General features: G+C 35.8%; 1 pseudogene across 1 annotated transcript in view; it reads right to left on the minus strand.

The window, feature by feature from the left end:
* Window positions 1-6: 6 nt before the first annotated feature.
* Window positions 7-12,500, minus strand: part of LOC143901875 (BTB/POZ domain-containing protein 7-like) — a 13,045-nt pseudogene continuing 551 nt past the window's right edge. The window contains exons 2-5 of the transcript XR_013258201.1: window positions 4,898-5,260; window positions 4,201-4,748; window positions 3,951-4,114; window positions 7-3,229 (exon numbers count right to left, since the gene is read on the minus strand). The product of XR_013258201.1 is annotated as a BTB/POZ domain-containing protein 7-like (transcript). The remainder of the gene's footprint in view (window positions 3,230-3,950; window positions 4,115-4,200; window positions 4,749-4,897; window positions 5,261-12,500) is intronic.

The following is a 12,500-nucleotide window of genomic DNA, read 5'->3' on the forward strand; positions in this document are numbered from 1 at the left end:
ATCACCGACATACTCGACCAACTAGGCAACGCGAAGTATTTTACGGTGTTAGATCTAGCATCAAGATATCATCAAATCCCGATGCACGAAGACCATAAGGGTAAGACGGCATTATCCACACCGGACGGACATTTCGAGTTTAACCGAATGCCGTTTGGATTAAAAAACGCGCCAACAGCATTCCAGCGGCTGATGTACACAGTACTAGCCAGATTACTAGGCCTAAAATGCTTTGTATATATCGATGACATCGTGATCTACGGAGCATCTCTAAAGAAGCACCTCAAACGATTAATCGCAGTGTTAATCAGACTCCGGAAATTTAATCTCAAGGTACAGCCGAATAAATGCGCGTTTCTGCGAAAAAAAGTCGTCTATCTAGAGCATGTGATTTCCAAAGAAGGAATATCACCGGACCCGTCCAAACTACAAGCGATAAGAGAATTTCCGACACCCAGAAAAGTGAAAGATATTCAATCTTTCATCGGTTTAGTCGGTTACTACCGCAAAATAGAGAATTTTTCAAAGATAGCGAAGCCCTTGACACGGCTCACAAAGAAAGGCGAGAAGTTTAATTGGTCAATGGAACAGCAAAATGCGTTCGATTTATTGAAAAAGAAATTAACGACAGAGCGCCCGTGTTGAATTATCCTGATTTCGACAAGGAATTCTTAGTGACGGCGAACGCATCGGATTATGCCATCGGAGCCGTGCTCTCACAGGAGTAGGCCAAGACCGACCGATCGCTTACGCCAGCAGAGTGTTATGCAAAGCGGAACAAAATTATAACACGACCGAAAAGGAATTATTAGCGATCGTGTGGGCTGTAAAACATTTCTGCCCATATTTATACGGAATTAAATTTAAAATAATAACCGACCACAAGCCACTGATTTGGCTATTCAATGTAACCGACCTCGGCTCGAGACTAATAAGATGGAGGCTCAAACTGGAAGAATACGACTACGAGATCGTACACAAAGCAGGAAAAAATAATGTGAACGCCGACGCTCTAAGCCAAAAAGACATCAGCGATAAATGTAACGCAGCAAGAAGATGACGCATTGTCTGCAAAGAAAATAGGATTCTGATGAGAACTAAACACATTAAACGAATAGCTATATGGGACGTTCCATGTCAACCGGGACAGGGCCGTCTCCAAAATTCTATTGAACCGATTAAAATGGTTTAGGACTTAAAATCTTTGTTTTTGTGTGCTCTATCAAATACAGTGTAATACTTTTGAAAATTCAATATGGCGGTCAAAATATGGCGCTTCATATGAGTTAAAAACACAAATCATATGATTAAATTGTTGTTTCTAATGGAAAAAAAGAGGATACATAGAGCTTGTGAGTAGATAGCACTAAGATTTGGATGTCTCTCAAAAAAATAAAAATAGCGGATTTAATATGGCGGACGAATTTTTCTTAAATTCATCAGATTCACTTGAAACTCGTTACTCGGGGGTTTTTCGGGTCGCTGATTACGAAATTAAAATCAAATTTTAAAAATTCAAAATGGCGGATCTAATATGGCGGACTGATTTTTTTAAAATTCATTGAATTTACTTGAAACTCGTTACTCGGGAGTTTTTGGGGCCGCTGATTACGAAATTGTGTAGACGTTGGGGTTGTCATAATAGGCATTTATTTTTACAAACTTTTTGATGGTGTTCCAATTGTCTATTTGTACTTTGAAGGGGAAATGTGCCCCTCGGGATAGATGGATCGTCGCTTCTCTTAATTTTAATGTAATTGGACAATCCAAAACTCATAGGCGCATTGTATATAAATCCCACGAAACCGTAAAAATAATAGCTGAAGAAATCAAAAAAACAATAAATGATTTACAAGCTAACAAGACAAATGTGTTTAGATTAGCAATGTCGCATCTGTTTTACTATATTATGTTGCAAGTAATATGCAGAAGCAAGAAAAACTGAGAAAAGAAGCTACACTACCAGCATCACTACACTACCTGAAAAAACTCCCAAGCTCCCCAAGCTTGACGACCAATTTCAAATTTAATGTCTCCTCCGAAATAAGATAGCCCAGTTTCTCCGCACGAGCCCCACTCGTGCGGGGGTGCAGTTTGAAATATAAAAATTCCTGTGATCAAGTGGAAAAATGTTAAATCAACATTTTGCTCATAAAGCTCCCTCTTTTGGAGAAGCCTTTATGCTTCCTCATAGAGGAAGCTTTTTTTTCGTAAAAAAAATTTTTTTTTAGTTGTTTTTGCCAATGTGTCCAGAATGTTTTAAAACGTCAAAAAATCGCTATTTTAAAAAATGTCGGTATGTGTGTATGTGTGTATGTGTGTATGTGTGTATGTGTGTATGTGTGTATGTGGGTATGTATTATGTATGTGCCAAATTTACCGAAATTTCTATAAGTCCAGAACTATATAACCAACTAAATCTTAACGAATTATATATGAAATATAGGGGTAGAAAAGACTGAAAAATATAATAAAATTAGAAATAGAACGATATCTCAAAATTTGCGGAAATTAAAGCATAAATAAACATTTCTAAAAAAATTCAAAATTTTATTTAAAAAATTTAAAAACGATCTTATCGACACGACACATGCACAGCAATGATATGAAAGGTCTTGCAAGAAGAGGCATGTCGTAGGTCAACACACCGGCGAGGATTATAACAAAGCACGATTTGACACCGTCTCAAAATGACACGGATTTTTTGCATCATGCATATGTCACGGTTTTGAGCAAATTGTAATCCATGCTCATGAACTTTGGTCGTTGGCAAATCGGGGTTTTACTATTGGTACATGCAATATTGTGACGGTGTCAAATCGTGCTTTGTTATAATCCTCGCCGGTGTGTTGACCTACGACATGCCTCTTCTTGCAAGACCTTTCATATTATTGTGTGTCGTGTCGACAAGATCGTCAAGTCTTCTCGCAGATAGTAGATATTTATTATGTACGCATGGCTCTGTATTCCATGTTTTTCAGACCGAATGGTGAGTTTCCTAAAAGATCTTTTTAATATCTCAACATTAATTGAGCAAATTTACAGATATAGATCAATTGGTCTATGTTTCTGATACTTTGAATCAGTAAACTCACCATACTGCTGAAGATGGCTCAAAGCTGAGCCGAAACGTACGGATCGATGTAATGTATCAAAACGACGAATAAATCAGTTATTTCTGATATTACGCACTGTGATCTGCGTCTGACCCTCATAGCCTTGACTTCTACTATCAAAATAATTAGCAAATTGAATTTTTGTTTTAATTTTATATTCTTAACTAAAGAACTAAATAATTAGAATTTAGAATATTATTTATTTTAAGTAATATTATCAAGAAAACACATTTTTTATAAAGATCATCGTTACTTAAAAGAAGAGAAATCTGAGTAATTGGTTTTCTTTGCACTAGAATGATATTTTTTTACGTGTGCGTATACGGGGCACGCCATTTTACTATTTAATATCATCATAAAAATTCTATCAAATTAATTCGATACTCAAAAAAAAGAAATTATTATTATGTCTAAACATACTTATAATTTATCGAATTATTATTAAGCTATAATTGAAAATGCAGAATTACAATTATGTCTAGACAAAATATTAATTCTTAATTTATTTTACGTTATGACATAAACAATTTTCGGGAATTAAAATTATGTACATAATTGTAATTCCCGAATTTTACTTATGCGCAATTTTAATACTTGAATTTCTATAATGTATACGCACAATCATAATTCTGGAATTACTTTTTTTCTTTTGGTAAGTAACGGGGTTCTTTAAGAAAGAATATTTTCTTAATAATAATCTTAAAATGTATTCATCACAATTTAAAAAAAAGTCTTTATCATGTACTGGAAAAAAAATTTATACTCCTTCAAAGAACATTATACTATTTTATCAAAGAAAAGTCAAAATCTATCAATAGATTATCGAAGATTTACTTGAGAACAGTCGGTAGTGATTCCAAGGTGAGATACTCTAAAATAAGATTCTCGCAGCCTTGCGATAATATATCAAGCTCGAGAAACCGTCCAATCTTATACAATTCCATCGCTTCCTCTAATGGGCTTGCTCGCATTCGGCCCGTATGTGTCAGAGCTTGAACCTGTAAATTTAAACAAAAGTAATAACGTATAAAATTAACGTACATCACGTAATGTACGGAATATTTCTATGTTAAAATTTGCTTACCTCTCCCAAACTACCAACACTATTTCCATAACCGCTTCCTCTCAGTATTAATGACAAGTCAACGGTATCTAGATACACAGCATGTAGCAATACTCTGGCATATTGATTAGGTATCGCGTTTTCGTCCAACACTATTCTAGTAGATATGTGAAGCGCTCTTTCTGTATGATCCTCGCCCGATCTAGTCCGTTTTTGTATTAAATTGCTGAAGAAAGGAGTATCGGAAAGTATCGCTTTGTGACATGGCAGCTCTAATTTGGGGCGAAATCCGTACTCCAAACTTCCACTATCCGGTCTTTGATAATCATTGTCCGATATGAATACGAGAGCGGCGTCCGCATAATCACCGGTATCCAGCAAATATCTGAGATCATGCTCCAGTGGATTTGGAGTTCCGAACTCTTCTCCGAGTCGCCGGAGTAGGTTCGCTTCCAAAATCGCATCGTGCGGACAAATATCACCAGTGTAAAGATATTGTAATAACGCTGAGAACATCTGCGCCTCGAGATGCGGAGTCCGTAGCGCCAAACATATTCTAGCACCATATCCTGCAATTTTTTATGAAATATACATATAATGTGTGAACAATATAACAGCATCTCGTTTAATATCAATTTTCAAATTGTAAAAGGAAAATTGCCAAGAAAATTTTTTATTGGTTTATAAAGAGAATGTAAACTATCGTTAAAATATATACCAGGATAACCAACCAACAAATCCCTAAAGTATGGGCATCTGGCGGAAAGCACGGCTCTATGAACGGGAAAACACGTTCCTCTATATACAAGATCCACATCGGAGCAATGTTTGTAATCCTATAACATCGACAGATCTTGCTTAAAAGTAGCAGCTGGCGGTCTGGCTAATTCGGCTTGAACATGAAGATTTTTCAACGCAGCTAACGCCTCATACTCTTCAAGCAAAGCTGTCGCCTCTAAGTGACTCCATGTGTGTGAACACCAGGTCTCTAATAATTCTACCATGATCACACGCTTTAGAGGAGCGGCGTCTCTTAATCTTGCGCAGCGTCGCAAATCCTGTCATCTTCTTCTTTATCTCTCTATACATGAATAAATAACTATAGAAAGTTTGATGTGCGATCAAATCTATAACTCTCATCTATCAATCATTAGGTATCTACTTATATATTATAAAATATGATACAGCATATTACTTTTACTGTTTAAATTCATTATTTCTCTGCATTTCTTATTTGAGATAATACTCTTAAAGATAGAAGAGACCGGGGCTTGTTGGCACAAGAGGCAAGTTGGCGATGCATTCCGTTTATGTATTTATAGCGAAAAAAACAATGGAAAAGTTATCACAAAATATTTTTTATATGACATAGGTATTTTTCACAAAGTTTTATTTTAATCAGACAAGTATTACAATAGAAAAAGAGAAAAATCTGATTCAAGAGGTGACAAGTAAATTTTCGAGCGTTTCAAAATATCGTATTAATGTTCTTCAGCTTGAGAAGTAAATCGAAGTGACGTAAGTAGGTGAAGGCGAAGGGAGAATAATAGAGGAGGAGAAAGGTGAAGAGAGACGGAAGAACGGACTGAAAGCAGAATCAGTCAGATCGGAGACCAGAGAGACGAGATAAGAAGGGTGACGGGGTGACGCAGGAGCGGGGAAGAGAGATAGAGGGGTAGCAGGAAAAGAGAAAGGGTGTGAAGGGCGAAGGAAAAGAAAGGAAGGAAGAAAGGGGAAGAGAGAGAGAGAAGGAGAGAAGGGGAGGGAGAGAGAGAGAGAGAGAGAGAGAGAGAGAGAGAGAGAGAGAGAGAGAGAGAGAGAGAGGAGAAGGAAACGATGGAGAAGAGGAAGACGAGGTGGAGGATTGTGAAGAAGGCAAAGGAGGAGAAGGCGAAAGAAAGAAAAAACTTAAAAGATTACTTTTCTGTAAATTTTTGCCGATTTTTAAACTGTAATTACTTAGCGAATAATTAAGGGGTTACACTAATTTGAAAATTTCAAAAAATCAAAATTTTTCCGTTTAAACGATAGTATATAGTCTTAAAAATAAAGTCCTTTTTGTCGGAATATAAAATTCAAAGTATTTACGACTGTACAGCCGATCAAAGGGAAGCGCGCCGGCGCGGCGCGCCACAGGTAGGCTCCGAACGGTCTTTGACTTCACATACTTCACTTCGAAGACTTCACTGAAAACTAGACTGAAAACTGAACTGCTCCTGTGCCAGCGGGCAATAGCTGAGCGCGCTGGGCGTTAGGGAGTGGGAGGAGGGAGCGTCGCGTCGCGCAGTTCAGAAGAGCATCAAAGAATATTTTGCTACACAAAATCAGATGACCCAAAATTAACAATAGTAACGATGTATATTTTGAATAAACGGTTCTTATATATTGTAATAATAACGCATATATTATAGATTATAATATAATTAATAATATAACACATAATATTATAATAACAATTATTACAAATTATTGCTTTCTCATAGAGAAAGCTTTGTTTTCGTGAATTTCGTATATGAACCTTTGATTGCGTTTAAATAAGATCTAATAGTCCAAGAGCTGACGACACTTTTGGCCAAGTGATTTTATAAATAACGATTTTCCGTTATAACCTGCGTGGACGACTCTCCTTCGATAATCCGAACACCTGGCTGGCCGTACTTAGGGGGTTTAGAAATACTCAGGTGAGAAAAAAAAACCGATTTTCAAGTCATAGTATAAGTCTTAATTTTTATCGAATATTGGTAATTGTTCACTCAGGAACATGCAAATAAATTGCCAGTTTGATTGCTTGGGGGCAATTAGTCGCCAATGAAGAAATTGGTTTTTGAGTTTTTTCTGCCAATATATTTAGATCGTTGTAAAACGTTGAAATATCGCCTTAAAAAAAATGTCTGTGTGTGTGTGTGTGTGTGTGTGTGTGTGTGTGTGTGTGTGTGTGTGTGTATGTGCAGATTTAATGTCCGTGGTTGCTCTAATTTCTGCAAATACTGAGATATCGGGCTGTTTTTTTTTAAATCGATAGAGTATTATTCAAGGAAGGTTGGTATTGAATTTGGCGATGATCAGCAAAGGGGTTTTTTTTTAATTTTGTATTTTTTTAGAAATGTCTATGGTTGCTTTAACTTCCACAAATTTGGAGATATCGATCTATTTCTAATTTTATTATATTTTTCAGTCTTTTCTACCCCTATTTCATATATAATTTTTTAAGATTTGGTTGATTAGACCCAGCTTTATACGCGATCAAAGGTCCATAATTTTGATCGCATATAAAGCTAAGTCTAATCAACCGAATTTAAAAGAATTATATGTATATGAAATAGGGGTAGAAAAGACCGAAGTAAAAATTGTTTTTTGAGTTTTCAATGCCATTGGTTGATTAGACCCAGCTTTATACGCAATCAAAGGTCCATAATTTTCATCGCATATAAAGCTAAGTCTAATCAACCTAATTTAAAAGAATTATATATGAAATAGAGGTAGAAAAGACCGAAGTAAAAATTGTATTTTGAGTTTTCGATGCCAATGTGTTGCTTATGTTCGAAAACGTCAAATTTTTGTTAAATGTAAATTGTAAAAAAAAGTTAATGTTAATTGTTTTTAATTAGAAATTTAAAAAGTATAACACAAATAACAAATATTTAATTTATATTTGATTTACAATTGAAATATATCTGATATTATTTGCGATATATCGGGTGTTATTGTCCTGGCACAACTTAAACGAAGTATTGCGTTTAAATGTGAATCTGTTAAATGTCCGCGTAATATCGTGATTTATTTAATTTTATAATAGAAAATAATTGTTCAAATGAATATGTGGAGCCGAACATACTCATTATTTTTGCGGCGCGAGCGTGTAGTCGAGGAAAACGCTCTAGAGATACATATGTGAATAAAATTGTACGATGTCAGTTGTCGTGTGAAAACGATTCGTAAGGGAAATGTCACATTTCAAATCAATTAATTCTAATTGTATATCTGCGGGAACGATATTAATATCAACAATAAAAAGTGTCATAAAAATAAGCAAATTTATTTCTAAAACATGCATTTCCCTGAAGCGACGGTCGAATTCACCATGCAATAATTGAAGTGAATTTATATACTTTTCGTATTGCTCATCTTCAATGTGCATGGCAACAGGTAATAAATTTGGAAAGTGCAACAACTGTCGGGATTGAAATTGATTAATCCATAAATAAAGTTTCATTTTAAAAGAGCAAATTTTTATTCAAACATATAAATAATTAATTTATCCTTGCCTTGTAAAGAATAATTTAATGTATTTAAATGATTAGTGATATCCGAAAGAAAAGCAAGATCGGTGATCCAGAAAAACTGTGACAGTTTAGGCACAGATCTATCTTTTATTTCTAAAAAAAATAGTTATTTCTTCGCGTAAACGAAAGAAACGCTCAAGAGTTTTACCTCGACTAAACCATCGCGTTTCACAAAAATAGGGGATATCAATATAGTCCGACTCTAAAGAAGATAAAAACTCACGAAATTGGCGATGGTTCAATCCTGTAGTTCTAATAAAATTTACAACTTTAATAACAATTTTTATTACTTTGTCATACTTTAAAGATTTTGTGCACAAAGCCTCTTGATGGATAATACAATGGATCAAATGTATTTCTTGTCTTGATTGCGCCATTAATTTTGACTTCAAACGTCCTAGGAAGCCCGTATTACATCCAACCATTGCTGCAGCACCATCAGTAGCAACTGAAGCTAATTTGTCCCAAAATAGGTTTATGCCTTCCACTGCTTCTTCAACACTAGACAATATGTCTTTTCCAGTTGTAGTATCTTTCAGATGTATTATATTTAAAAATTCCTCAGTAATATAGAGAGGTTGCTATCCACACCACGAATAAAAATTGCCAATTGTGCGGTATCAACAACGTCAGTACTTTCATCAAGAGCTAACGAAAAAGCAATAAAATTCTTTGCTTTTAATATTGTCGCTCGAGATCTTCACTTAATTTTTCAATGCGGCGTGCCACAGTTCGAGGAGAGAGAGACTAATTTAAATATATTTACATTATCAGGACATACTGTCTCTGCCGCAATTTCGAGACATTGCTTGACAAATGGACCAATGCTAAATGGACGTGCAATAAGATGAGCAATTTTGTAACTAGCATACAAAAAGCAGGCTTATTTAATTCCGATTCTTCTATCGGAAGCGAATTCCATAGCGGTCGTCGTAGTCTCCTCCGTGGCCTTCATTTGCCTGGTCCTTTTAGCCGGCTTTCTGTTCATAATGAGAAAGAGGCAAACGAGGTTCAATTACAGTGAACGGTGCCGGCCGGTATTCTTGGACGTCTACAGCCTCGACAGCGTTTCGGCGTACAATAGCGTAAGGCGCAAAGGTGCGGCAAGATCCTCCAAGAGAAGTTATGGCAACCCGACTTTCGAAAAGATAGACCTGACGGGCAGCCCGTGCCCAATTTCAGCGTTTTGCCGATCACTGCCGTAAGAGAAAACTTGCTCTTTTATGGTCATGCGACCATTCTCGTTTCCATGCAAAATTCCCCGGAGAAATAAAAAGGCTTCTTCAGACAAGTTTATTAGCACTTTTACAACCTCGTTATTAACATAAACAAGTAAGGGAAAATTACCGAATGCGTACCGCCGACATCGTACCTCATCAATATGTAACATTATTGCTTAATATATAATTAAACAATATTTAGTTACAAAAATATAAAATAAATGAGAAATGAATAATATAGACAAAAATTTAACAGATTACACCTTGTTTTGTGCGTGCCAACAACATTTAAAAAATTCAGATACAATTGATATAAATTTGTTATCAATTTATATAGCTGATAATAATGTGATCATACAATTTTATTATAAATTTTTATATTTCTATAAAAATAGGTTTATTGTAAAATATTTTACATTCTTTGCATATACACGGGCATATACATATTTGCAATTATTATAATAATTAAATCGATATTTTTATAAAATCTATCAAGTTTCCTAATTAGTCCGACCGGACTAATTTCACACGCGTATGTCTTTTTCGTATTATTAATTACAGTTTTGACTAACAATCAACAAGAATGGACTACCAAACGTCAGTACGCAACCACTAAACGAATGCTTACGGTATTTTAATGGTATTTAGAAGTGTGTCGCCACAGTGTGTCGGAGAAGGGGCGAGAAGGGGCGGGAGAGAGCTAGATTGTAAGAGGCCGACATGGCCAGGTCGGGATAAGAAAGATTGTGTAAAGAGTTGGGTACGTCCCTGAAAAACGCCATATATGTACGTGGATAAGCGAGGTGTTCTATGTAAGAGATTTGGAACCCCGAGGAGAAACGAAATAAAGTCTATATAATATAATAGAAGTGTGTCGCCATGAAGAAGTGGCAACTGTACAGTCTACGCTAAAAATTGTGGAGTGGAGAGAAGGTCGCGCTGTACGGAAAGACAGCCGATCACGGGCGAAACTTTTGGCTACGATTATTATAACCGGTTAACGTGGCCCTTTCACCGCGATTGGAACATATAGTCCAGTCAAATTGTCATTTTACCTGGAAAAAATCCAACATTCAAAATTCCTTTTGGGGGGTGTTGGGGGCATGTAGAAAAGCTTAACTCTTAAGTTAGCGGGATAAAATATGCGGAGACTTTTCCGCCATCTTAAAAAAACAAAAAAAATCGTTTTTTGGCAATAACTCGGCTCCCTGGAAAACTACAGAGAAAGTAAGGTGACCAATTTGTGACTCGTTGCATTTCGTTAAAAAGAATGCTCTACAGAGCGACGCAAAGTCGCCAGGTCGGCCCCAAGAATAATTGTTTCGATAAACGTAGTAGGAGACGAGATAGAAGCGATTTAAGATCGATTACCTATTTATTTTTGTCGTATTCGTCAAATATATCGGCAAATATCTATCGTAGGAAAAAAAGTCATATAAATTGTAGAGCGTAAAAAAAGCTACAAATTGGTCACCTTACGTTCTCTGTAGCTTTCCAGGGAGCCGAGTTATTGCAAAAAAACAATTTTTTCGTTTTTTCAAGATGGCAAAAAAGTCTCCGCATATTTTGTCCCGCTAACTTAGAGTTAAGCTTATATTTTCGTCGTGCCCCCAAAACCCCCCAAAAGAAATTTTGAATGTTGGATTTTTTTCCAAGTAAAACATTGGTTTCCTGATAATTTGACTGGACTAATAGTGGATACGGACGATGACGAAGCAGATAAAAAGAAAAAAATAGAAGGACTTTAAGATGGAAAGGAGATGCGAAGAGAGATAATGGGAGAAGCGTTAAAGGAGAAGGAGGGAAAAAGGAGAAGGAGGTAAGTTTGTAAGACAGTAAGAATAACGCTATTTTATATTTAGAATGGAAGGCAGAGTAGAGGAAAGAAGGAAGGAGGGTACTGGGGAAGGAGGGAGCCTATAAGAGAAAAGCTGCGTCAGGATGGAGGAAGTCAGAGGAGATACTGATCAGGGAAAGCTAAAGGAGATGGCCAGAGAGATGCAGGATGGAAGAGGGAGCAAAGGGAAATAAATTGTAAGGTCGCTCAATGGCCAGATCGGAAAATAAGATTGTAAATTATGTTTGTAGGGGAGACCGGGGCTTGTTGGCACAAGAGGCAAGTTGGCAATGCGTTCCGTTTATATATTTATAGCGAAAAAAACAATGGAAAAGTTATCACAAAATATTTCTTATATGACATAGATACTTTTCACAAAGTTTTATTTTAATCAGACAAGTATTACAATAAAAAAAGAAAAAAGTCTGATTCAAAAGGTGACAAGTAAATTTTCGAGCGTTTCAAAATATCGTATTAATATTCTTCAGCTTAAGAAGTAAATCAAAGTGACGTATCATTAGTTAAAAGAAAAGTTTCTGTTACTATACGACATGTTATTTTGACTAACAATAGTAATTTATTGTAATAAAACGACTGAAATAAAACGTATGTAGGGATGGGGTATGTTGGCTCATATCAAGACACGCTTAGCTTGACTTGTTGTTGCCGTGCGCGCGAGACCTGTTTGAGCACGTGATTTACTATCTACAATGCTGATAGAAGCTAAATATATATTTATATTAATATTTTTATGATGAAGAAAGCTACATCTAAAATAGTTCACAATTATTTTTCTGCAACAACGTTTTGATATTTGATCATTACAAAATAACTTTAAAAGATACAATCTTTATCAAGAAGTACGTATGTGTTACCCGTTTTGTGTTTCTATTACGTATTCATTAATTTAACGTGGAATTTTGTCGCATAGCCAACTTACCCTACTACCGGGGAAAGTTGGCCACAATGCAGCATGTTCAT

This window comes from Temnothorax americanus, unplaced genomic scaffold, assembly GCF_048541705.1.
Source record: "Temnothorax americanus isolate GAGA-0224 unplaced genomic scaffold, ASM4854170v1 Scaffold362, whole genome shotgun sequence".
Taxonomy (NCBI): Eukaryota; Metazoa; Arthropoda; class Insecta; order Hymenoptera; family Formicidae; genus Temnothorax; species Temnothorax americanus.